Source organism: Aotus nancymaae, unplaced genomic scaffold (assembly GCF_030222135.1).
Source record: "Aotus nancymaae isolate 86718 unplaced genomic scaffold, 86718_ANA_hifiasm-v0.15.2.pri h1tg000059l, whole genome shotgun sequence".
Lineage (NCBI taxonomy): Eukaryota > Metazoa > Chordata > Mammalia > Primates > Aotidae > Aotus > Aotus nancymaae.
Window position 1 is genome coordinate 29,338,413 of NW_026988473.1, and position 24,572 is coordinate 29,362,984.

At 43.5% G+C, this 24,572-nt stretch overlaps 1 long non-coding RNA gene across 1 annotated transcript in view; it reads right to left on the bottom strand.

Moving 5' to 3' along the window:
* Window positions 1-8,835: 8,835 nt before the first annotated feature.
* The window catches only part of LOC105717245 (uncharacterized), a 65,448-nt gene continuing 49,711 nt past the window's right edge, over window positions 8,836-24,572 (bottom strand). Inside the window, exons 2-3 of the long non-coding RNA XR_001107487.2 lie at window positions 10,561-10,641; window positions 8,836-10,394 (exon numbers count right to left, since the gene is read on the bottom strand). This is a non-coding gene — a long non-coding RNA (uncharacterized LOC105717245). The remainder of the gene's footprint in view (window positions 10,395-10,560; window positions 10,642-24,572) is intronic.

Here is a 24,572-nt window from a genome sequence, read left to right on the forward strand (position 1 = left end):
ATGGCCTAGTTTAATCCAGAAACACAAGCAAAGCAGGCAGAGGCTATGGCAAAGGCAAAGCAAAGAAGGCAGGAGAGCAACTCTGACACAACCCTCTTGTTTCTAGATCACCACAAAGATGTTTTTGGTTTTTAGACTGTAACCAAGGGGCTTTGGAAATAGGAGGTATGAGGATAAACAAAGTAGTTGTCATTAAATATAGAAAATGCTACACAAATGAAAGGGAAGAATCTAGCAGGTGAGTCTGCCCACCTCATTTTTATAATCAAAAATCTTGATTTTAGCCATTAGGAAGGGTCCACCTGGGTCAGATTCAGATGTAGAACCAGGATTCTTTACCTGTAGTTTATACATTTCTCTGTGATTCGTGAAAAAACTTTGGGGGACTCATAAACCACCCAAAACTACGTGAAGTCTTGTGTGTTCGTTTGCATGTTGTTTTGATGGGGAGAAGGAAAGCAGGTTCAGAATCTCTAAATGATCCTCAACATTTTAAGGACTACTGATTCTCTAAGAACACATGTACTTGATAAAGTCAACAAAAGGATTCTTGGGAAAGATCCACATAAGTGTAAATTATACAGCAATGTGTAACTGGAGCATGATGATTAAAATGACAGTTTATGGAATGTCAACTTGTCTTCAGAATCTGGCTGCACAACTTAGTACAGTTGCGTATCTCCTTATCTGCAGGAGATACCTTTCAAGACCCTTGGTGGATGCCTGAAACCTCATGTGGTATTGTACCATATACATACATACTATGTTTTTTTCTATATATGCATAAGTACATATGATAAACCTTAATTTATAAATTAGGCACAGTAAGAGATTAACAATAACTAATAATAAAATAGAACAAGCATAACAATATGCTGTAATAAAATTTATATGAATGTGGACTCTCTCTCTCAAAATATCTTATTGAATTGTACTCAGAAAGCAAAACCCTGGACAAGTGGGGACTACTGTAGTGTGTGACCATGGGCAAGTTAATTGAGTCCTTTGTATCAGTTAGCTAGTGCTGCATAACAAATCATTCCCAAACACAGTGACTTAAATTAACAATCATTTTATATATCTTACAAGGCTGCAAGTCAACTGGGGTTTGGCTGACATAGGCTTGGCTTGGATGCTAAAGCTCTGCTCTGCACATCTCTCATCCTGTCTCAGGACCAGAGGGAGCCCACATGTTCTTCTCTTGGCAATGACAGAGGCACAAGAGAGCAAGCAGAAACATGCAAAGCCTCTCAGACCTAAGCTCCAAACTGGCATATGGTCACTTTTGCCTCATTCCTTTTGTCAAAAGAAGTCACACAGCCAAACTCAGTATCAAGAGGTAAGAAAATATAGTGACGGAATTCAGGACACTACCCCAAAATATGGCACCTTAGCATTTGAGGAAACAACAGAAGCAGGAAGGTCACTCTCACCTTCCTCTCACCCTTCTCCCTTGAAGCAGGTCACAAAACATAAGAAAGATTTTCTGACCTTCCCCTGAAGCAGGTCATATAAGACCCCCATTCACAAGATGCCCTCCCTATACCTGGAGGAAAGAAATATCTTTATCTCTGAAGACACAGGGTATCAGAGAAGAATTTGAGCAAAGAGGCCTTGCTAAGTTTTTCCAGTTTCTTGCCATTAAATCATAACCCCTTTGTCCAATTATATGTCTTCATGACTGTCCATTCTACATCAAACTTAGCATAAAAACATACAAGTTTGTTTCTTTGAGTCTTCCTTTCCTCAGAAAGCTCCTGTGTCATGTAAAACTTATCTTAAATAAATGTGTAAGCTTTTCTCTTCTTAAACCATCTTTCATTACAAGGGCCTTAGCCATGAACCTAGCAATAGGTGAGGAAAAGATTCTTTTCCTCCCCTACAATACCCTGGCCCTTTTGTGGTAAGAACAGCAAAGTTACATGGCAAAGGTGATAGATATAGGGAATAGAGAAGAACTGGGGCCACCGTTGCACTTTCTCACCTCCCTTACACCTTTATTAGCCCATCTGTGAAATGGAATAACAATAGATCATGCTTCATACCATTATGAGAGGATTAAAGGAGATGACATATTTTTTAATACTTTTCATGGCGTCTGGCACATAAGTGTTCATTAAATAATACCTCATTACTAGTAATAATTACTGTTATTGCTCCACTCTTGTGCTCTAGCCAGGCTTGGAAGTCCCTTCTGTTTGCCCTGGTCCTCCCCTTCAGATGTCCCTACTATGTGTCATGGCCCTTGCTACCATCTGCAGAAACATTTCTTATTCTGTTTGAAATTACTCAAATCCCTCGTTTTAAAAACATGTGCTTCAGCACCAATAAGGGGACCAGCCAGCATCATGTGACCCTGCTATGATGCACTAAGAAGAGCACATCACTTCTGTTATATTCCTGCCAAAATTACAAAACTTAAATTTTGTTGCAAAAAAAATCAAGGAAAGCCATATTGAAGGACATTCTACAAAATAACAGCTTGTACTCAAGAATGTCAATAATTAGACAGGCACAGGGGCTCACACCTGTAATTCCAGCACTTTGGGAGGCCAAGACAGGAGCATCCCCTGAGCTCAGGAGTTCAAGACTAGTCTGGGTAACATACTGAGACCTCATCTCTTCAAATAAAAAAAAATTAGCTGGGTGTGGGCCAGGCGTGGTGGCTTATACCTGTATTCCCAGCATTTTGGGAGCCCGAGGCAGGCAGATCATCTGAGGTCAGGAGTTGGAGACCACCAGCCTGGCCAATGTGGCAAAACCCTGTCTCTACTAAAAATACAAAAAAAAAAAAAAAAAAAAAAAAAAAAAAAAAAAAAAATTAGTGGGGCAGGAACACTTTAACACTATTGGTGGGAGCATAAATTAGTTCAACCATTATGAAAGACAGTGTGGCGATTCCTCAAGGATCTAGAAATAGAAATTCCATTTGACCCAGCAATCTCATTACTGGGTATATACCAAAGGATTATAAATCATTCTATTATAAAGACACATCACGTATGTTCGCTGAGGAGCTGTTTACAATAGCGAAGACCTGGAACCAACCCAAATACCCATTAATGATAGACTGGACAAGGAAAATGTGGCACATATACACCATGGAATACTATGCAACCATAAAAAACAAGTTCATGTCCTTTGTAGAGACATGGATGAATCTAGAAACCATCATTCTCAGCAAACTGACACAAGAACAGAAAATCAAACACTGCATATTTTCACTCATAGGCAGGTGATGAACAATGAGAACACATGGGCACAGGGAAGGGAACAAAACTCACTGGGATAGGTGGGGAGGGGAGTTGAGGGGAGGGGAGGGGAGGGACAGTGGGGGGCGGGGAGGATAGGGAGGGATAACACCGGGAGAAATGCCTGATGTAGGCATGTATGTACCTATGCAACAATCCTGCAGGATGCAGGATGTGCACATGTACCCCAGAGCCCAAAGTACAATAAAAATAAATAAATAAGCAAATAAATTATAAAAGTCACCATTAAAAAAAAATTAGTGGGGGAGAGAGATCCAAGATGGTTGATTACTAGCAGCTCAGGACTGTAGCTCCCAGTGAAAGTGCAGAGAACTAGAGGATGCCACACTCTCAGATGAATTTTTGTTACTCACGTACCAGGAGATTCCCAGCGGAGGAGCCGCACAGGTTACCAGCGAGACTCTGGTGGCCGGTGCGGTGGTTCTTGGTGCAGAGTAAATGAGACTGGGTCCCCTTTTAGTCGACGTTTGGAGCTCCAGGAAGGCAGAGTTGCCTATTCAGCTGATTGAAAAAGGGACTCAAGAAGGGTGTCAGACCAGAGATTCCCGGGCAGAAAAGCACCATGAATCTTAACGCCACTGTTTTAGCCGGTGCAGTGGGTTGCTCAGATTCTGGTGCTGGGAATCAACAAGTTGAACCTCCACTCAGAGACCTAATTTGAAAGTTGGTAATTACAAAGACGACAGGTGGATAAATTTACAATGATGAGAAGAAACCAGCATAAAAAGGCTGAGAATACCCAAAATCAGAATGCCTCTCCCTCTACAGGGGATCACAGTTCCTCACCAACAAGGGAACAAGGCCTGATGGAGAATGAGTGCATTCCATTAACAGAATTAGGCTTCAGAAGGTGGATAATAAGAAACTTCTGTGAGTTAAAAGAACATGTTCTAGCCCAATGTAAAGAAACTAAGAACATTGAAAAAAGGTTTGATGAAATCCTAACGAGAATAGACAATTTAGAGAGGAATATAAGTGAATTAATGGAACTGAAGAATACAATATGAGAACTCCATGAAGTATGCACAGGTTTTTTTTTTTTTTGAAGTATGCACAGGTTTTAATAGTCGAATTGATCAAGCAGAAGAAAGGATATCAGAGGTCAAAGACCAACTTAATAAAATGAAACAAGAAGACAAGATTAGAGAAGAAAGAGTAAAAAGGAATGAGTAAAATCTCCAAGAAATATGGGACTATGTGAAAAGACCTAATTTATGTTTGATAGGTGTACCTGAATGTCATGAAGAGAATGAATCCAAGCTGGAAAACATTCTTCAGGATATTATTCAGGAAAACTTTCCTAACCTAAGGCAGGACAATACTCAGCTCCAGGTAATACAGAGAACACCACAAAGTTGCTAGAGCAACCCCAAGACACATAATCGTTAGATTCACCAGGGTTGAAATAAAGGAGAAAATTCTAAGGGCAGCTAGAGAGAAAGGTCAGGTTACCCATAAAGGGAAGCTTATCAGACTCACAGCAGATCTCTCAGCAGAAACCCTACAAACTAGAAGAGAGTGGGGGGGTCAATATTCAACATCCTCAAAGAAAAGAATTTTCAACCCAGAATCTCATATCCAGCCAAACTAAGCTTCATAGATGAAAGAAAAATAAAATTTTTCACGAACAAGCAAGCACTCAGAGATTTCATCACCACCAGGCCTGCTTTACAAGAGCTTCTGAAAGAAGCACTATACACAGAAAGGAACAACCAGTATCAGTCATCCCAAAAACTTAGGAAAAGGTAAAGAGTATCTCCATAATGAAGAATCTATATCAACTAATGGGAAAAATAGCCAGCTAGCATTAAACGACAATATTAAACTCACAAATATCAATATTAATCCTAAATTTAAATGGATTAAATGCCCCAATCTAAGACACAGACGGGCAAATTGAATAAAAAGTCAAAACCCATTGGTATGCTGTATCCAGATGCATCTCATAAGCAAGGACACACAAAGACTCAAAACAAAGGGTTGGTGGAAGACTTACCAATCAAATGGAGAGCAAAAAAAAAAAAAACAGGAGTTGTGACTTTCATCTCGGACAAAATAGACTTTAATAGTAACAAAGACTAAAAGAAACAAAGAAGGACATTACATAATGGTAAAAGGATCAATGCAACAACAGGAGTCAATGATCATAAATATACATGCACCCAATATAGGAGCACCCAGATACATAAGACAAGTTCTTAATGACTTATAAAGAGACCTGGACTCCCGCACAATAATAGCGGGAGACTTTGACACCACATTGTTAATATTCGACAGATCAACGAGATAGAAAATTTACAGGGACATCTATGATTTGAACTCAGACGTGGAACAAGTAAACTCAGTGAATATTTATAGAATTCTTCACCCCAGGTCCACAGAACATACATTTTTCTCAGTATCACATTACACTTATTTTGAAAGTGACCACATAATTGGGAGTAAATCACTCTTCAGCATTTGCATAGCATTTCACAGACTTAAATGAAATATTGGTTGGCTGTTTGTTTGTTATTTTCTTCCCTTATTCCTTCCTGTCTCTGCTGTTAAGCACAATTATCGTCATAAAAGAGTTTTTTAATACTTATTTTTAGATTGCATTCCAGCCTGGGCAATAGAGCAGGACTCCTGTTCTGTCTCCTCCGTCTCTTTCTCTTTCTTTCTTTCTAAAAAAAAAAAATTAGTGGTGCATGGTGGCCTGAGCCAGTAATCCAAGCTACTGTGGAGGCTGAGGCAGGAGAATTGCTTGCCGAGAGGTGGAGGTTGCAGTGAGCTGAGATCACACCACTGCACTCCAGCCTGGGCGACAGAGTAAGACTTCATCTCAAAAAAACAAAACAAAACAAAAAATTAGCTGGGTGTAATTCTGCATGCGTGTGGTCCCAGCTACTCAGGAGGCTGAGGTGGGAGAATCACTTGAACTCAGGCAGTCAAGGCTGTGGTGAGCCATGACTGTACCACTGCACTCCAGCCTAGATGTGAGACTCTGTATCAAAAAAAAAAAAGAATACCAATCCTGAATGACACAAAGAAAGGTATGACTGCAGGTTTGGTCATCATTCAGCAAACTATGGCCATGTAGCCCAAATTGGTCTGCCACCCACTTTTTCAAATAAAGTTTTATTGGAACACAACCATGTTTATTCATTTATGTATTGACTATGGCTGCTTTTTGTATGACAAAGGTGTGGTTAAATAGTTGTGACAGAGACTGTATAGCCTATAACAAGCTTGCCAACCCACAGCCCGCAGTCTGTATGCAGTCCAGGAAGGCTTTGAATGCGGCCCAACACAAATTTTTAAACTTTCTGAAAACATTATGAGTCTTTTTTTTTGAGGGTTTTTTTTTTCTCATTAGCATCATTAGTGTCAGAGTGTATTTTATGTGTGGCCCCAGACAATTCTTCTTCTTCCATTGTGGCCCAGGGAAACCAAAAGGTTGAACACCCCGGCCCATAACTGAAAATATTTACTATCTAGCCCTTTGCAGAAAAATAATTTACCTACTTAGGATTCAATAAAAAATTTTGCTAAATTTCTTAATTTTAATAATTGTACTGAGGTTATATAAAAGAATGACCTTGTTCTTGGAAAATCCACAGAGTATGTAAGAGTAAAATGGCATTGTTTCTGCAACTTGCTCTTAAATGTTCAGGAAGAAAATTATAGAGAGAGAGGAAGGGAGAGGGACAGCATGATAAAGTAAATGTGCAAAGTGTCAACACTTGGTAAGTCTGCATAAAGAATATGTTTTGGGGAGTTCTTTGGATATATTTGTAACTTTTCTGCACATTTGAAATGTTCTCAATATTTTAAAAGGTTTTTTTTTTTTAAAGAAAACTGCGTGGGCTCTGCCAAAAGTGATGCTCAGAATATTCTGTCTCTTCCATACACTTTAGAAGATGTCCAGCACTCCTCGTGCACTCCTCTCTTGAACTGCCTCTCTCTGTTTGCTTGGCCCTATGACTTTACGCTTCCCTGGAACCCTCACATGTATGCCCTGGCCCACTGCCCCATCCTATGTGGGACTGCGATTCTGTCTCCACATTATCTTCCTCTTCTTGGCTAGTTCAGTAACTTTCTGATTGAGGTTTGATCTGAAAATTTCCCATATTGGACAGAAATATGGACTTTATAAAACATCGTATGTGTCACAACTGAACCTGCTGCGGAGGAAGCTTGAGGAAAGATGGTTGATACCTATTATTTGCTGCTCGGCAGGGTCTCAATGGGACAGAATCTCATCTTAAGGTGTGGGATTAAAAAAAAATAACTTCCCATACCTAGAGCTGTGCTCATATGGGGTATAAACAGCTGATTTGTTACTCTAGAATCATACCTCACCCATAGCATTTTCTCCACACACTTAGTCATTCTCCCTTCCTTGACTGAGTTGGATAGAACTGGCCTGAAGCCTTTAAAAAGAGGCAAGGAAAACCTCTCTCCATCCCCGTCTCATATATTCTCTCATTTTGTCCACACAGCAACCAGGGAGGGCAGTGGAACAAATATTGCTATTTCCATTGAATAGGTCAGAATACTGAGGTTAGGAGAAATTAAATAACTACTAACTTAGGTCACATGGGTAGGAGTGGTAACATCAGGAATAGACAAAAAGGCAAAGGGTACTTGTGTGGGCTAGTCAGAAGAACAGAGAATGAGAAGCTGAACATCCTGGCATTAATCCCAGCATCCTGCTAATTCCAGTTCCAAGGTTATGGAAACTTGGATTATTTACTTAATGCCTGCAAATCTCAGTTTTCTCATCTGCAAAACCAGCATAATAAAATTTACTTCCTGGATTGGTGCTGAGGGTCAAGTGGAAGAGGCTTGAGGAAAGACATATGAGCACCTCATCCAGTGCCTACTGGACTCAAAAGAACATAATTACTTCCCTGTTCTCACCTTCGTCTATCTTACTTGCATTCCTGGTAGTCTGGGATATGAATGAAAATCAGCACCTGGGAAGGGCTCTCCTGAGCCACTTGGTGTTAGCTAATGGGATCTTTCCATGATAAGTACTGGGTTTACAGATGGGATTGTAGGAGGTTTTACCGTCAAATAAAAGGTGGCACTCATGAGGATTGTATTGGCTAAGCACAGCCTGTGAAATGTGTACTAGTAAAGCTGGGATAGCCTATTCGTTTCCTTATGATTTTTTTTTTTTTTTTTTGAGACGGAGTTTCGCTCTTGTTACCCAGGCTGGAGTGCAATGGCGCGATCTCGGCTCACCTCAACCTCTGCCTCCTGGGTTCAGGCAATTCTCCTGCCTCAGCCTCCTGAGTATCTGGGATTACAGGCACGCGCCACCATGCCCAGCTAATTTTTTGTATTAGTAGAGACAGGGTTTCACCATGTTGACCAGGATGGCCTCGATCTCTTGACCTCGTGATCCACCCGCCTCGGCCTCCCAGAGTGCTGGGATTACAGGCTTGAGCCACCGCACCCGGCCTCTTTATGATTTTTTAAGGGCAGGCTTGGGCATTATTTGCATTCTCCTCCTTATTCTTAATGTTACTTAGGCTAAAGATCTGACGTCTTCGTTTTAGACAGAGACATAAGAGCCTAATGAATGGGTAAATCAGGCTCATTTTTAAGAACGACAAAAGATAAGAGTTTTAATTTTTTTATTATTAGACTCGTAAGCCATTAAATATTAAGACTTTGTCAATGTGGCCCTGTGCACTAATAAATAAATAATGCCCACCAAGTGTGTTGTTTTACTACAGGGAAGATGGAAGAGTCCTGGAGACTGGACCCAGACAAGCGAGCTGGTTGGATGGAGCCCTTAGTCTTCAGTCATAGGCAAGAGGCTACACTAGTTTGTAGCACCCTAAATTGAGACATGCTTTGAGAAATCCTTGCATCTGCTGATGGGTGTTTAAGGCACAAGTGCTGTAGATGGTACCTGACCATAGGCTGAGGTGCTCTCTGAGCTCACAGTGGGTGGGGGATGGAGCAGGGATGTTTCAGGATGAAACTGTTCCACCTCAGAACATTAGGCATTAATTAGATTCTCATAAGGAGCATGCAGCCTAGATACCTCACACCACCAGTTCACAATGGAGTTCACGCTGCTACGAAAATCCAGTGTCATCACTGAGCTGACAGGAGGCAGAGCTCTGGCAGCAATACTCACTGGCTATCCTGCTGCTCACCTCCTGCTGTGCAGCCCAGTTCCTAACAGGAACCGGTACTGATCCCTAACCCGGGATGGGGACTCCTGCAACAGAGGACTCAGGCCAAATGGGAGGTCAGCGGGCTGGACTCCTCGCCCAGCCAGTCTTTTCATCAGAGACATGGTCCAAGGTCATGGAAGAGAATTTTTGTGTGTGTCAGGCAGAGACTTTCCTTAGAGCAACCACTTCCCTCACACCAAAAGACCATTTTGGGGGTCATGGAGGCTATTTTTTAAAGCTGAAAATGAACAAGAGCAAAGGAAGCATTGTCCTTGGACACTCCCTGACCTCCCTCTCTTCCCAGCAGCTTCCTGGTAACACCAGAGAGCACCTGAGCTATAAAGGTGCAGGGGCGATGCTGGCCCCTCGTGTGCACCAGGACAAGGTCCTGGATCTGCTCCAGATGCAGCTTCTGACTTGTCCCTGACCTGGGCCAGGCCTGGAGGGCACCTCTCTCCATGTGCCTAAAGAGTGGCCTAAGAGATTTCTCTCCATCACTCCTGGGACAGACATGAAAGTGTCTGTCTCCCCAGAAGGTAGGCAGCTTCGTGTAATTACACCTTTTTCAAGCCATGTAGAATGGAATTGTTGGAAAGGCCCCATTGACAGTGGGCTTGTGAGTAGGCTCCAACTGGGACAGCTGATAATGATAATGATCTTGCATTCATACAGACCTTTTCATCCAGATGGATCTGTAGAGCTCAGCAGAATTTACCACCAATAGTACAAGCACAGAGCCAAACTCTGCCCTCTGCAAGGTGCTGCCAGCTCCCATGGAGGTCACATTACTGCTGAGGGTCTTGGTCAACATTGGTCCTCCAGCAGTGGCATGTTCTGGGTCCATGCGCTTGAGCTAGAGAAGGAATTTGCAAGCCATGATAGCCCTAGCACAAAACTGGCTCTGCGAGGGCAGCTGGAGAGCTGGGGCCATGGGGAGCTGCACCTGTGTGAAAAAAGCAGGATTCAGCACTTTGCTGTGTGCAGAATGCCATCCCTGAACACCCAGCATGATAGGCAAGGGCAGGCCAAAGTTGGGGAGACAGCTTGAGTCCCTAAAAAACACTCATGCTGCCTCAAGATCAACATTTCCCCAAGTGTGTTCCACAAACCATTAGTCCTTCCTACAAGATGCTCCTCCAAGAGAAATAATTCTGGGGTCTTTTGAGAAAGGCAGCAGCTGGATTCCCCACCTGAAAAGTCATAATGAACATTAGCATATTAAAGGTTCTGAGGAGTCCTGAACGAGAGAAACCTATGTAACATTAACCTGTGTATCCCAAGCTGATTGAACCACAGCGCCCTTTTCTCCTTTGCAACATACTGCAGAATGTGGTATGCACTTTGAAAAATCCACTACAGATTTAGACCAGTCTAAAGTAAAGCTTTCTGTCTTCATGTTTTTTAATTAAAAAATGATATATTCTGTTCAGATCTGAGATAATATCAAAGAGCTAAATGGTTGTTTATCCCATTTTATTTACTCACCCTGGGGAAAGTGAAATCCAGAAGGGCTGTCACGTGCCAGACAGCAACTTGGTAGCAGAGCCAGGACCAGCCTTAGACCTCAGTTTGATCCCATGTATTATGTATGCATAATACAACTATAAACGTACTGACCTATGTTTTTAAAATAAGAAATACAGCCAAGAAATTTTACATAATCCCTGCCTTGTTTCCTGGATTCCATAGTATGGAATCTTTTATTAGGTGAAAGGTAGATATGTAGTAGGATGCTCCAGTTTTTTTGGTCTGAGATATTTATGGGTTGAGGGTAAGCTTTTGGTATACCTATGGGAATTCCTGCAGCGTTCCCGTACATGCACTAATGCATGCATCATTCCCTCCTCTCCACAGACACAGAGATACATGCAAAGCAAACTCCTGAGAAACCATGAGGTGAATAGGAAAAGCACTACTGAAGGGCATGGCCCTAGACCCATGCTGTCAGTACAGGGGCTATGTAAATTTGTAGTTTAAAGTTATTAAAGTAAAATGATTTAAATTTGTAGTTTAAAGGTATTAAAATAAAATGAAATTTTCAGTTTCTCAATTGCACTAGTCACATTTCAAGTGCTCAGTAGCTGCACGTAGCTGGTGGCTACCACATCAGACACATACAAATGAGAACATTTCTGTCATCACGGAGAGTTCTATTGGACAGTAGATGCACCACCATTTCATCCACAACAGCGCTAGGCACAGGGCTCCTTGCTGCACTGTCTTCAGGTCAATATATAATCCTGACTTTCTTCAAAAAGCAAAAAACCTACATGCTGAACAAAAGCGCTTGCAGAGCATCAAAAGGTAACTCTATCTCCTAAATCCTGAAAGGCAATCATCTTGGAATGACCTAAAAGCATACCAATGAGATGCAGAAAATGTAACTGCAATATTTTTTTGTCTACCTCCTGCCTCCAAGTTCCAAATTAAACTACCATACACATCAAATGGACTGGAGCACTCAACACCAAGATGTGAGCAGTTTTATGGTACACGAATGTTTGGGGGAACTCCTCAATCTCTTTTATTACACCTTCCTTGACAAAATATCACTATTTACTTAGTGTCTGATTACTTTGTCTTCACAGCCCTAAAGTAGGCTTTTGGACCAGATGATAAATACACATGGTTGATTTCTTTTCAATAGCTGTTCAATAACTTTTTACTCAGCCCCAAGTTGTCAATATTACTCCCAAAGTCAACCCCTTTTGCTTTCTTTTAAATAATAGACTTTATTTTTTTAGAGCAATTTTAGATTCACAGCAAAATGAAGCAGAAAATACACAGCGTTTCAGCATACACCCGTCCGTCCCTCATCATCAACATGCCCCACCAGAGTGGTCCATTTGTTGCAATAGATAAACCTACATTGACACATCAATATCAATCAAAGTCCATAGATGATATTAGAGTTCCCTCTTGGCGCTCTACTTCCTAAGGGTTTTAAGGATGTGTACATGCATCCATCATTATAGTGTCACACAAAAGCTTCCCTGCCCTAAAAATCCTCCGTGCTCCACCCTTTTATCCCTCCCTTCACCCAAACCCCTAGCAACCAAGCCCCTTTTTCTTTAAGAATTCTATTCACTTTCTGGACATTCCTGAACCTAGCTGCTGCTGCCGTGTTTCCTATCTTCTCACTGGATAGACTGAAGTCCAAAAACACTATGACTCCCCTATGATCACACAGGAGAGCAGTGACAGACGAGAGAGGGGCTGGCTTTGCTCTGAGCTCCCGGTTCTGGCTGGTGGGCAGACTTACTGTGCTCCAGAGCCCTCCCCCTTCTCTCATTTATCACCATGACCTCATCCTCCCCACTGTGCGGCCTCCCAGCCAGACCCGGGCTGCAGGAGCATCATCACTGCTGATTTTGTTCTGGGATTCGGATGTTCATTCTTTTCTCAGGATCCCCCAGGTTGCTCAGACAGAGTGGCTGCCAGTCAGCCCCAAGAGTCCTGGAATTTGGCCTCAAACCAAGTTTGCCTGGGGCCAGTGCTCTGCCTCTCCCCAGCCCCGGCTGGCAATCAGAGGAGAAAGACTGAACTAAGCTCCTTGGCTCAGGGAAGAGAGCTTCACACTTGGGTTTTAACTTCTAGCTTTCTTAAAAATCCCCAAGTGAATTTTGCATTCCTCAGTAGCAAAAGATGTACAGAGTATTTCCCTTTAAGCAGAAGCATGGTTTTCTCGGAGCTGCATCATCCGGGGTCAGTCCAGCTTCTAGAGACCTTTCCCAGTCCTGTGGTGGCACAGCCTACCCTTCCTCCATAGCAATAAAACATTTAGCTGTGTACCACGGCCACCCAGAATAACACTACATTTCTCCATTTCCCTTGTAGCTAGGTGTGACAAGTTCTGGCATTGAGAGTTGTATAGGCTTGGAGTGTGCACCTTCCAGGAAGAGAGGGAGAATGAACTTCTCCTTTTTCTTTGTTCCTTCTGGCTGGAATCGGGGCATAAGAGCTGGATCTAGAGCAGCCCACCTGGGCCATGAGGTGGCCTTGGAAATGGAGCTATGCACCACAGATAAATAAGACAGAAAGAACCTGGACTCCTGACACTAGGTAACAGCACATCAGCCTTGGACCACCTTCCTGGATATTTGCATGTAAGAGAAATAAACCTCTAATTGTCTTTAAGCTACTTATTTGGGGTTTACTGCCATTCACAGATAAGCCTATGCCAACTAATTTAGCTGCTCCAAGTATTCATAGTAATAACAATATGTAGAAGAAAAACAAGGAAAATAATAGCTGCAACTTTGAATACTGATTGTGTTCTGGGCACTTCGCTCAGCATACTAAACAGAGAATATCATTTAATTCTCACAATGGCCCTACAAGGTGGATAGTACAATCACCATTTACCAATGAGGAAAGTCGGGCGTGGAAAGAACAGGTTACCTGCTTAAGGTGATTCATTAATAAAAATCGAGGATGAGATTCAAAATACTACTCTACAAACAGGAAGGGCTGAGCCCAGGAATTAGGACAGAGAGCAGCAGCAGGTCAGGCGAGGGGAGACGGTGACCCAACCACATTGGATCCCCAACTGTATGATGAAGCATGGTGAGATGTCACAGAGAACCCTCAGGCCTGCCTCAGGAGATTGTAAATTTTCAAGAGAAGCATAGCAGTACTTGACATCTATCAGATCCAGCACAAACCTCATAGTTTCAACATTATTTCATGTGCTACATTTCTTTCGATGTTAGAACAGTTGGGGGAGAGTTTCACTGTTTCTACGGAAGATGCTAGGAAGTAAATCTGAAATTGTTGGTGACCATGTCTGATAAGGGAGCCGAAACAGGAGAGAATAGTCAAATGGTACCTGAGAGATATCGGAATACCGTCATGTCAGCAGCTGTATCCAGGCATACATGAAGTCTTGCTCATTCAGCACCATAAACAATTTTTGTAATTAAACCTCTTTGAACTGGATTTCTGCCACTTGTAATGGAAAGAGTCTTGGTTAGTATAGCTACGGTGGGCTTTAAAAATTGGCCAGTGGGAAGCAACTGAGAAAAAAAGGTCTTGCATTTGAAGTAATTCCTTAGAGGTGTAAAGAAACCAGTCTGAGGGGTTTCCATTGGCAAATAAGAACTTGTGAGGATTTGGGGAGATGAGTGGGTGATGTTATATGCTATGGTCCTAAATCATTCTGATTCACTAAGACATGGTGGTCTCTTTGACCAAGAGGCAGAAGGCTCCAACGTTGAAGATGTCCAGAACCTCACCCAAGGTGTCTCTTCAGTCTCCTGTCCTTACCATCGGTGATCCCTCCTACAAAACATCTGCCCCATAAATGAGTTTAGGGTAGGACTGAAGGCTGTTGACTGTTTCCTCAGCCTATTACTATAGATGCTATTTTAATCCCTTGTGAAGCCTCAGCTTCCATATCTATAAAATGGGATAGTAATCCCTCTTCCAAGGTTGTTTTGTGAATTATACTATAAAATATATGCAAATGCACCTACCACAGTACTCAGCACTGGTAGACACTGTGTGATTGTGAGTTCCCTCCCTACCTTTTTATCTCACAGGGCTGGGCACACATCAGGGAATGATTGTTTGATCCTTTTGGAGATCAGACCCAAATTTGCATTGAATTTACTTAGTGCGTCCACTCTCATCAAAACCAATGAAGACTACCATTTAATACTTAGGTTAAGGCATTAAGATTTGAGTGTTCTCTCAACCACGACAACCAGAATTGACTGAACACTTCTCATATTCCAAGTACCAGGGCTAGTCCAACAACACAGCAGTGACTATGATACATTCTTGACCTCAGAGAATTCCCAGTCTAACCTTTGCTATGGGGTATGGATAGATGAAGGTTTTTACAGAGAACAATCTTTTGTACAAAAGTCTTTGTAAAGGCTCTGAGTTTAGGGGCTAGAAATAACATAAAGGGTCATTTATTCCCACTACCTCTCCTCTCTCTTTTGACGTTTGCAACCTTGCTACAACATACCCATGATTGTTCAATGCATGCTTGAACACTTCTCCTGATGGGAGACTCACCTCCCCCCAAGGCTGCCTAGTGCGTCTTTGCACAGCTCCAACCATTGAGAAGTACAGATAGGAAGTTTTCTCTGACCTGAAAGTGTCAGCTATTCTATCAGCTCTCTGCCTGAATCTGACAGAGAACAAAATGGGAATTAGATACGTGTGGTGGTTTCAGCATGAGACAGTTACTCGGTTTAATGCCAAATACAAAACAGAGAAGAAGGGGGAATGTATTTGCCAAAGGGAGCCCTCCCCATGGGCTTTGGCTTGGCCCCAAACTGTCTGACAAAGAGCCACAAAGATGGCATGGTCAGAGCATGTCAACCAAAGGCATGTATTGCTCCAAGGGTGAAAAAGTATTTGGCCTCCATGAAAACATTATTATTATTATTATTATTATTATTATTAATTAACAATTCCTTTCAAATTAGGGTATGCTTTACTTTTTACTTTTTATTTTTAAAAATCACTCTCCTGTCATTAGAAAGTTTGGGTGGGGCATGGTGGCTCACACTTGTAGTCCTAACACTTTGGGAGGCCAAGGTGAGCGGCTCACGAGGTCAGGAGTTCAAGACTAGCCTGGCCAATATGGTAAAATCCCGCCTCTACTAAAAAATACAAAAATTAGCCGGGCTTGGTGGCACCTGCCTGTAGTCCCAGCTACTCAGGAAGCTGAGGCAGGAGAATTTCTTGAACCTGGGAAATGGAGGTTTATGCCACTGCATTCCTGCCTAGGGGACACAGTGAGATGCCATCTCAAAAAAAAAAATTTTGATCTCCAACATTAGTTCTTCTCTTAAATTAGTTCCTCCATGTAAACCTATGCTGCCTAACATAGTAGCCACTAGCCACATTTAAATAAAATTAAAAATAATTCAGTGTCTCACTCACACTCGCCATGTTGCAAGTGCCCAGTAGCCAAGTGTAGCTAGTGGTCACCATATTGAACAGCACAGATATAGAACATATGCATGGAAGCAAGTTCTACTGGACAACCCTAGTCTGCTCCAGTGACTTTGACCTTGAATTAGCTTATTAATATGGAGGAAACAAGCATGATTTTATTTAACTGGACAGACCTACAGTCTAATCCCAGCTCCACATCTTAGTAACTGTGTGACTTTGGACAGTGACTGGACCTCCCTGAGCTTCACTTCAAATCCTCCTTCCACTGATGCCAGTGGAGAGGCCCCATCCCCATGCATTATTTGCACCTCTCATTACACCGTTGGCAACAGGCTGCCTTGGATCTGAGTTACCGATTCATGTTTCCGGCTTTCCCACTAGGCAATGAGCTCCTGGGGGCACACTCATCTTGCTACCACGGGGCCAGGCTTGTGCCAGGACCTCAATCAGTATTAGATTGAATTAAATCACCTTCTGTGTGATATGGGCGGATTTAAATAGGGTGCAATTCATGGTCACTCCTGATGACTCCAAGAAAAACCCAAGACTTGAATAACTAAGAGATTGGTTGAACAGCTCCTTAGTGGGTCAACATAATAACAGTGTAGCAGCAAATGTTTACTGAACATTTACCATGTGTCAGACACTGTGCTAAGTGTTTTACATATATTTAATCTTCACTGAAATAAGACAGATACAAGTATCACACACTAGTTCGCAGATGAAGAAACTGATACCCAGAGAGATTGGGTAATTTCCCTTAGGGCACACAGCCAGTCAGAGGCAGAGCTGGTGTTAAATCTAGGCTGATTCCAGAGACCACAGGCTGGTCACTCTACTCAGTTGCTTCCTGTGGGACACTAATGACGTCAGTTCAGCCCTAAAGTGCAAGAACCCTCACCCTGAAGCTGCAAGTGCTGAGCCCTAAACTACCAACAAGCTGAGCAGAAAGTTACAAAGTTGGTTTTGTACAATCAAACCAGCCTCAAGCATCAGAGAGTAGGAAAATTTACATTGGTTAGAAATTGAGTCTGAAGCTCAGACTTAGCTTTCCAAGTCATTTTTAAAAAATCATAGCGGACACTCAGTGTCTCTGCCCTCAAAATATGCACGTATATTCACTTCAACTTAGCAATTTCTCTTTGAGTAATTTATTCTAAGAGAGTAATCAGGAACGTGCGTGCACCATGATTTAGCCACAAGGAAAATCATTACAGTATTATTTGTGGGAGGAAAAAAATAGAAACAACCCTGGTTTCTATTTAGATTCTGGTTTGATTATCCAAATGTCCAATAATTGAAGAATGATTAAATAACCAAACCATGCTTTACCTATAGGTTACAAAACTAGTCATTAAGAAGACTATGCTGGAGATACATATTTAATGCCATGGGAACATTTTTTGGATTACAGTAAATGGGGAGAAAGCAAGTTACAAAACAGTTTGAACCTTATGGCCCAATGTTTGCCAAGTAGTAATAGAGAGAGCTCTCTAGAAGAAAAAACATCAAGTATTAATTAACTCTGGGTTGAAGAATTCGGTTGATGTTTGCCCTTCCTTCTTATATGCATTTTCTAGTTTTTCTACAAGAAACACAATTTCTTGTAGATTTTAACATTTACTATTTAAAAAATCTCCTTAAGGAATCATTTTTGAAACTCATGTTTACCAATGCCTTCATCCCCAGCTCCTGGATCATCTCCTAGAGGAGAGGCTGCCTCCCTGGAGGAGTGAGGCTCCAGGGCTGATGCACAGTGGTGTACACAGCATTTTCCCATTCCTAGGCTAACAATTGGCCTGTGGTTTTTATGTGCAAAGCTATTTATTTTCCAATCAGAGGCATTGAGTTGGGACTTCTGGGGGTAAACTGGTAGCTCTGGACAGCTTTGAAGCATCACAAGTGGGAGGTTTTGTCCCCTGAAGATTTAGGAGAGCAGGCTCTCTTGGACTGTTTTATTGGCTTCTTTTACATATGTATAGCCCTGGAGGTGGGGGTGGGGAGGGCGGGGACACTGCTCGTTGGGGATGGACCTCCCCAAAGGCAAAAAACCTCAGAAACCAAGGAGAATGTTGGAAATTTCTCAAACATTGTCCCCTTGCCCTCTACATAAACCATAGCCTTAGAGATCTCTTCTGTTCTTCTGTACTTTCTTTTGATGGATGTAGAACTTAGAGGTAAAGAACGTCTCTTTGGAGTCAAACAGACATGGCCCGGAACCACAGACAAGCTCCTGAATTTCTCTGAACTACAAATAAATTCCTCATCTGTAAAATGGGCCGATAATAGTTGCTATGTTATGTTATAAATTGTTGCAAGGAATAAATAAGAGAATTTTCATGAAAGTGCTTAGCACAGTTCCTGGCACATAGTAAGCACTGATTCAATGGTAGCTGTTGTTATTCCCCTTTCTGTTCCTTCCTTCCTCTGTCCTTTCTTCTTTCTTCCCTTTCTTTCCTCCTTTTTTCCTTCTTCCCATATGTTAAGGCTGAGCTAACACAATCTTGCAGCTAGAAGTGAGGTCCCAGCACCAGTAGACTGCTGTCTCCATTCTTTGAATCTCTGCCCCAGAAATTTTGCAAACCTCCCAGCTCCATGTGCATATGTGTGCATGCAAATACACACACACACACACACACACACACACACACACACACACGGCAGCCCTGAATGTGGTTTTCAGTGTGGCCTTCACATTTCCCATTGACTCAGGCCCTGGTGCAGGGACAAATTGGAGGAGTAGAGTATAAATGTTACCTCTCTGGCTCTTCCTCAAGAGGGGCTGAGCACAGATGTTTGCAGGGGCAAGCGCAGCCCGGTAAGAATGGGGGCATTGTGTGCGGGCTCACACAAAGGCCCAGTGGCCCCACTAGGCTGCCAGCCTCCCGAGCATCCTCTCTTTACGCATTGATTTATTAGGCCAGGGATGAATGAAAACGTAATTAATATTACTGAAGCATTAGAGTCTATTTAATTTAAATGCCACTGAATATTTCACTTTCAGCTGGGAGTGACAATGTGCTCAGGCCGGGCTGGTGAAAGCCAGGGCCATCTGTTACCCCAGCGAAGGAGAGAGACAGGGGAGGCTGAGAGTGCGGGGCTTTGTGGACATTCCAAAGGTCCACGATCATCATTCAACTCAAGGGCAGCCAAACTGCATTCCTCTGCACAAGCCCCTCAGCCCAGAGGGGGCTTAGAGAATGGGCAGGAGAGAATGCAGAAAATGAAGAGACCTGCACTGCACCAAGAAAACCAGAGAGGCCAGGAAGCTACAGCAGGAGGAGGGGGAGGAAAAGACAAACACACAGGACTGATTAGGAAATTGCAGCATTCGAGGACTAAGGGCTGGCCAACTAGAGCTGCACTGTCCAGCGAGGTAACCGCAAATAACATGTGACTGTTTCCATTCAAATTAAAATAAATTAAAATGAAATAAAATGAAAAGTTTAGTCCCTCAGTCCCACTTGCAACATTTCACTTGTTAGTGGCTGCCTACTGCATTGGGCAGGAGAGTATAACATTTCTATCATTGCAGAAAGTTCTGGACAGCACTGTTCTAGAAGCCAATTGTACCTACATAATTAGAGGGAGAGTGGCCCCAGAAATCCACCTGAAGAATCCTAACTGGTTAATTTCTAGGGCTCTCTGAGCATCCAAGAATCATTTGACGGTCAAGAGCAGGTGCCACGGTGATAGATCGTGTCACTCAAATCCCTGCCCTATTGCTTGCCCTCCAACAAGTTATTTAAGATCTGCACAACTCAGTTTCTTCATTTGTAAAATGGAGATAACAATGGGACCTGACTGTATGTTATTGGGGAAAATAATTATCAAGTGCTTCCAACAGTGCCTTGCACCAGGAAAAGTCCACCATACATGAGCTGTTATTTATGGAAGGAGCTAAAGAGAATGATCTTGAACTAAAGGAAGAATGTTGCCCTGGTGTGTCTGAGCTGGGGGAACGTGCAGGTTTTGAATTTGAGAGAATAAATCTCCAGGCAGTCAGCTGGGGGCCCAGATCCTGGTTTCTGGGTTTCTGGGGCTGAGGGAAGGGGTGGAGAGATCCCAGGGCACTTGGTGCAGCCGCAGCAGTAGCAGGAGCAGCAGGAGGGGGAAGGTTCCGTCCTTAGTGGGACGATAATTAGCCCGGTGGGTTCTCTCATAATTGGGATCATTTGTTCTCCTGGCTCTTTCTCTGACAACTGATTCCATGCCAGGGGAAAGCTGTGTGACTCACACCTTGCCATGCCAATTAGCTGATAAACATCAAACGTAAACAAAGATGGCCTAATTAAAACTAGTCACTGAACCTCTGTGAGCATCTTGTCAAAATTGCACCAACATTCTGCACCCAGGCTTGCGCTGGGTCTTGGGCACTAAATGAGGGATTCCATGGAGAATTCGCAGATGTCCCCTCAGGAGGGGCCCCGAAGGTGACGGGGGAAGCAGGCAGAAGGCAGAGGAAAGGATTAGCTCAGCCACTTGAATTGGCCCCTCCGGCTGTTCCAGCTGCAAACCTCCACATGCACATGAGCTTCTCATGTGCACATGTGTCACGTCCTCAGCTGCCCCTTTGCACTGAGAAGCCATCTCAGGGCTGATCTTCATTTTCATGTATAGTTTTTCAAGTGTGTCCTCTTTTGGGTATTTTGGTTGTATTTAATTCTAAAATTCTCAAATCACTCAAAATGAACCTCTCTGTGACTCAGTTTTCCTACTGAAAAAAAATGGAAATTATGATACTTGACCAATTGCTACTCAATATCATGGTAAGAATCAAATGAGCCTAGGTACATGAAAGCATTTTGCAGACACAAAAATGTGATTCCATTTTCAGTTGTTCTGTCTGGCCAGTATAAAGAGTGCCACTTTTAGAACTGGATGCACTTCAATCCAAACCTTATTTCTGCCACTACTGGCTGTGTGAGTAAGTCACTTCACCATTCTGAGCTTTAGTTTCCTCACCTGGAAAATGGGGCTAGTGAATTGTGCCAACATAAGATTAAAGGGTGCAAGGCACTCACTACAGGGTTTGGCATGCACTGGTGCTTAAAGATGGTAGTTTTTTACCCTTTCACGCCTTTCCAAAAGAGTAGGGGAGGGCTCATTAAACAGAAGAGAAAGAGGAAGAGGAGGAGCCTTCCTTATCCCCTAGCCTCCATCTGCACATATACCCCTTACTCTCCGCTTTGATTCTCTGTTCTTATAACTTACTCACATTTAAGTCCTAGCTCCTGGGACTTAACTATTGGCAGTTCTTTAAATGCACCAGTCAGTGTTATACCACTGTGATTTTTCATATGCTCTTCTCTCTCCCTGAAGTACCTTCCCCACTGGGTGAAAAATTTCTCAGTTCTTTTTTTTTGAGACAGAGTCTCACTTTGTCGCTCAGGCTGTAGTGCAGAGCAGTGGTGCGATCTTGGCTCACTACAAACTCTGCCCCCTGGTTCAAGAGATTCTCCTGCCCCAGCTTCCCGAGTAGCTGGGATTACAGGTACCTGCTATCAAGCTTGGCTAATTTTTGTATTTTTAATAGAAACAGGGTTTCACCATGTTGGCTAGGTTGGTCTCAAACTCCTGACCTCAGGTGATCCACCCACCTCGGGCCTCCCTCGGTGCTGGGATTACAGGCATGAGCCAATGCACCTGGCCAACTTTCTCAGTTCTTAAGCTTCTCCTAAAATCTCCACAGAGATTTTTGGAACCACCCTCTTCTCTTCCTCCTTCAACCTAAAGAAACAACCACATGGGCTGTTCCTTCACCGTACACCCTATGTATGTTCAACCACCATGTGGTAATGTAAAAGAGCATGAATACATGAATAAATGTGTGAATGCATCAATGGTTGAAATATGTGGCTATACCAGTATTGTATCAGTCCCTGCCCTCAAGGATTCAAAACCTGATGGAGGAATCAGACTTGCAAATTACTTTATGTCTTAAGGAGTTACTAGGTGCTTTGTTGAAAGTAACATCCCCTCACCTCTGCCTCCAGACTATGAACCCCTGGAAGGTAGAGATCTTGTCTTGGGATAATTATCCCCAGCACCCACTACCATGCTCAGACAGAGTAGGCACTCCATGCTTTTTTGAAGCAATGAGTGAATGATTGAATAAACACATGAATGAATGAATAAGCAAACCCCTCATTTTGTATCAGTGATTTTTTTCTGCCTTCTATCCACCTGAGTCATCGTGTCTTTCCAAACTGGTGTTCTATGGACACTCCCAGGAGGGATCCCAGTACATTGTCCCATGCAACATGCACCCACTGAGGACCTGTTCTTTTGTCTAGTGTAAATCTTTTTAACGTTTTGCTCCCCTCAAAACATGTCGAAAATTAGGAAAGACAAATAAATAGGAAAGAAAAGAAGTCCCCTGTGTGCAGCCAGCATGCCAGCATGCAGCCTTTGGTCTGTGTCCCTCCAGACCTCTGCCTATGTTGCTAATCTGCACACAGAGTCACGGTTATATGCCCAGACTCTGGAACCACCCTGCCTGGGTTCAACTCCCAGTTCTGCAACTTAAGGGCTGTGTGAACTTAACAGCTGCCGTTTTCTCAAGTTCCTTCAGCTTGAAATATTCACTGTATCAAGGTGCCATAATGTGGGGCAGCAGTGTCCTCAATCCCATCACAAGGTTCTTAAACTCTCTGTGCCTAAGAAAGTAGAAATGATAATGATCCCTACTTTGCTGTTGTCAAAAGGATCAATTAAGTGCACACACGTGAAGTGTTTGGTGGATAGTAAGAGCTCAGCACCTGTTTGCTGTGAATTCGTGCTTGTTAGTAGAGACTGCCAGTGCCCAGCCAGCGCCCTGAAGCCACTCATGACCAAGAAGGATGCGGCGTTGGGTGACTCTGAGATGAATCACCCCAGGTTGCAGCTCTGGATGTTATGATTATTTCCGCCCAGAGCTGGTCTCTGTGTCAGTCCTGAGAGCAGACCTGAAGATGAAATGCAGTTCCAGCTTAAGACAGTGCTAGTTTCACTGAACCATCTCAATGTAAACAAAAGGATTAAAGCCGTTCCATGGCCCAGTTAACACCTCAGCTAGGCCAAGTTTGCCCGGATAAATAGAGATGCAGTTCATGATCAGCATTCTTTAAGCTGTGTCACCTGAATCAGGAAATCCCCCATCACTGACAGGATGTGGGCCCTCACCATGGCACACGCGCCTGCCCAGCAAAGAGCTCCCTTCAGGTGCCTTAGAAAGGGGCTTTATCACCAGCCTGGTCCTCTAGAGGCAGGAGCCACACACTGCCTAGCCCAGAATGGTGTGGGACCCTCCTGGCACCAGGAACCTGAGGCTGATTTTGGCAATGGCCCTGTTTCCAAAACAGTCATGATGGTATCTGGTGTAATGGAAGGAGTGAGGACTTTGGAGCCCACCAGGCCAAAGTCTGAGTCCACGCTCTGCCGTTTACCAGCTGAGTAGCTCAGAGTCCCCATTTCCTTATCGCATAAAGTGATCCATGTACCTTCAGCTGCCAGGCACATAAGTGTTCCTGATGTGAAAGCTGTCATCAGAAGCCCACCGAGCAGGTAGCAGTCGTGACCGCACAGGAATCTCAGGGAGCAAGCTTTAGTTCTGGCTGCCTCCTTCCCACTTGGCAGTGGACAGCGCTCCTGGATGGGGAAGCCAGAAGACACCAGGCTGTGCAGATGGGACCCTGGCTGAAACGTAATCCCTTTCCTGTCCCCAGGAGCAGGGGCAGCCCCAGCAAGTGGAGATATAATCCTTCTGAGAAAGTGGAGAAGAGAACTGCCTTCACAGAGGCGTACGAGGGACTGCAGGAATGCACTCTGCCCCAAATCGCCCCCACTCCCACCACGAGCCTCATTGTTTGACTTTGGGCTCCGGTCTCTATTCAAATGCAAACACCAGGAGGCGCCTTTGCATTGTGGCCAAGCGCACAGTGATAGGATTGACAGCCGCAGCTTCCTTGAGACCCAGAGTTTGGGAGGAGGGTGGGAGAAAGGGGCGTGGCGGGCCCTTGCCCAGGCAGCCTGGAGGTAATTCAGAGCCAGACGGGGTGGGCAGAAAGTGCTCAGTTTTAGCCAGAGTTAGCTCTGCCCACAGGCAAGGCTGTCCCTGCTCCAGGACCTCCTCTCTCCTCCCAGCCACACAGGGAGGACAGGCTCTGGGGAGAGGGCCGGGGGGAACCTCCTCTGGGAAGAACAACTAAGCAGGAACCAGGCTGTC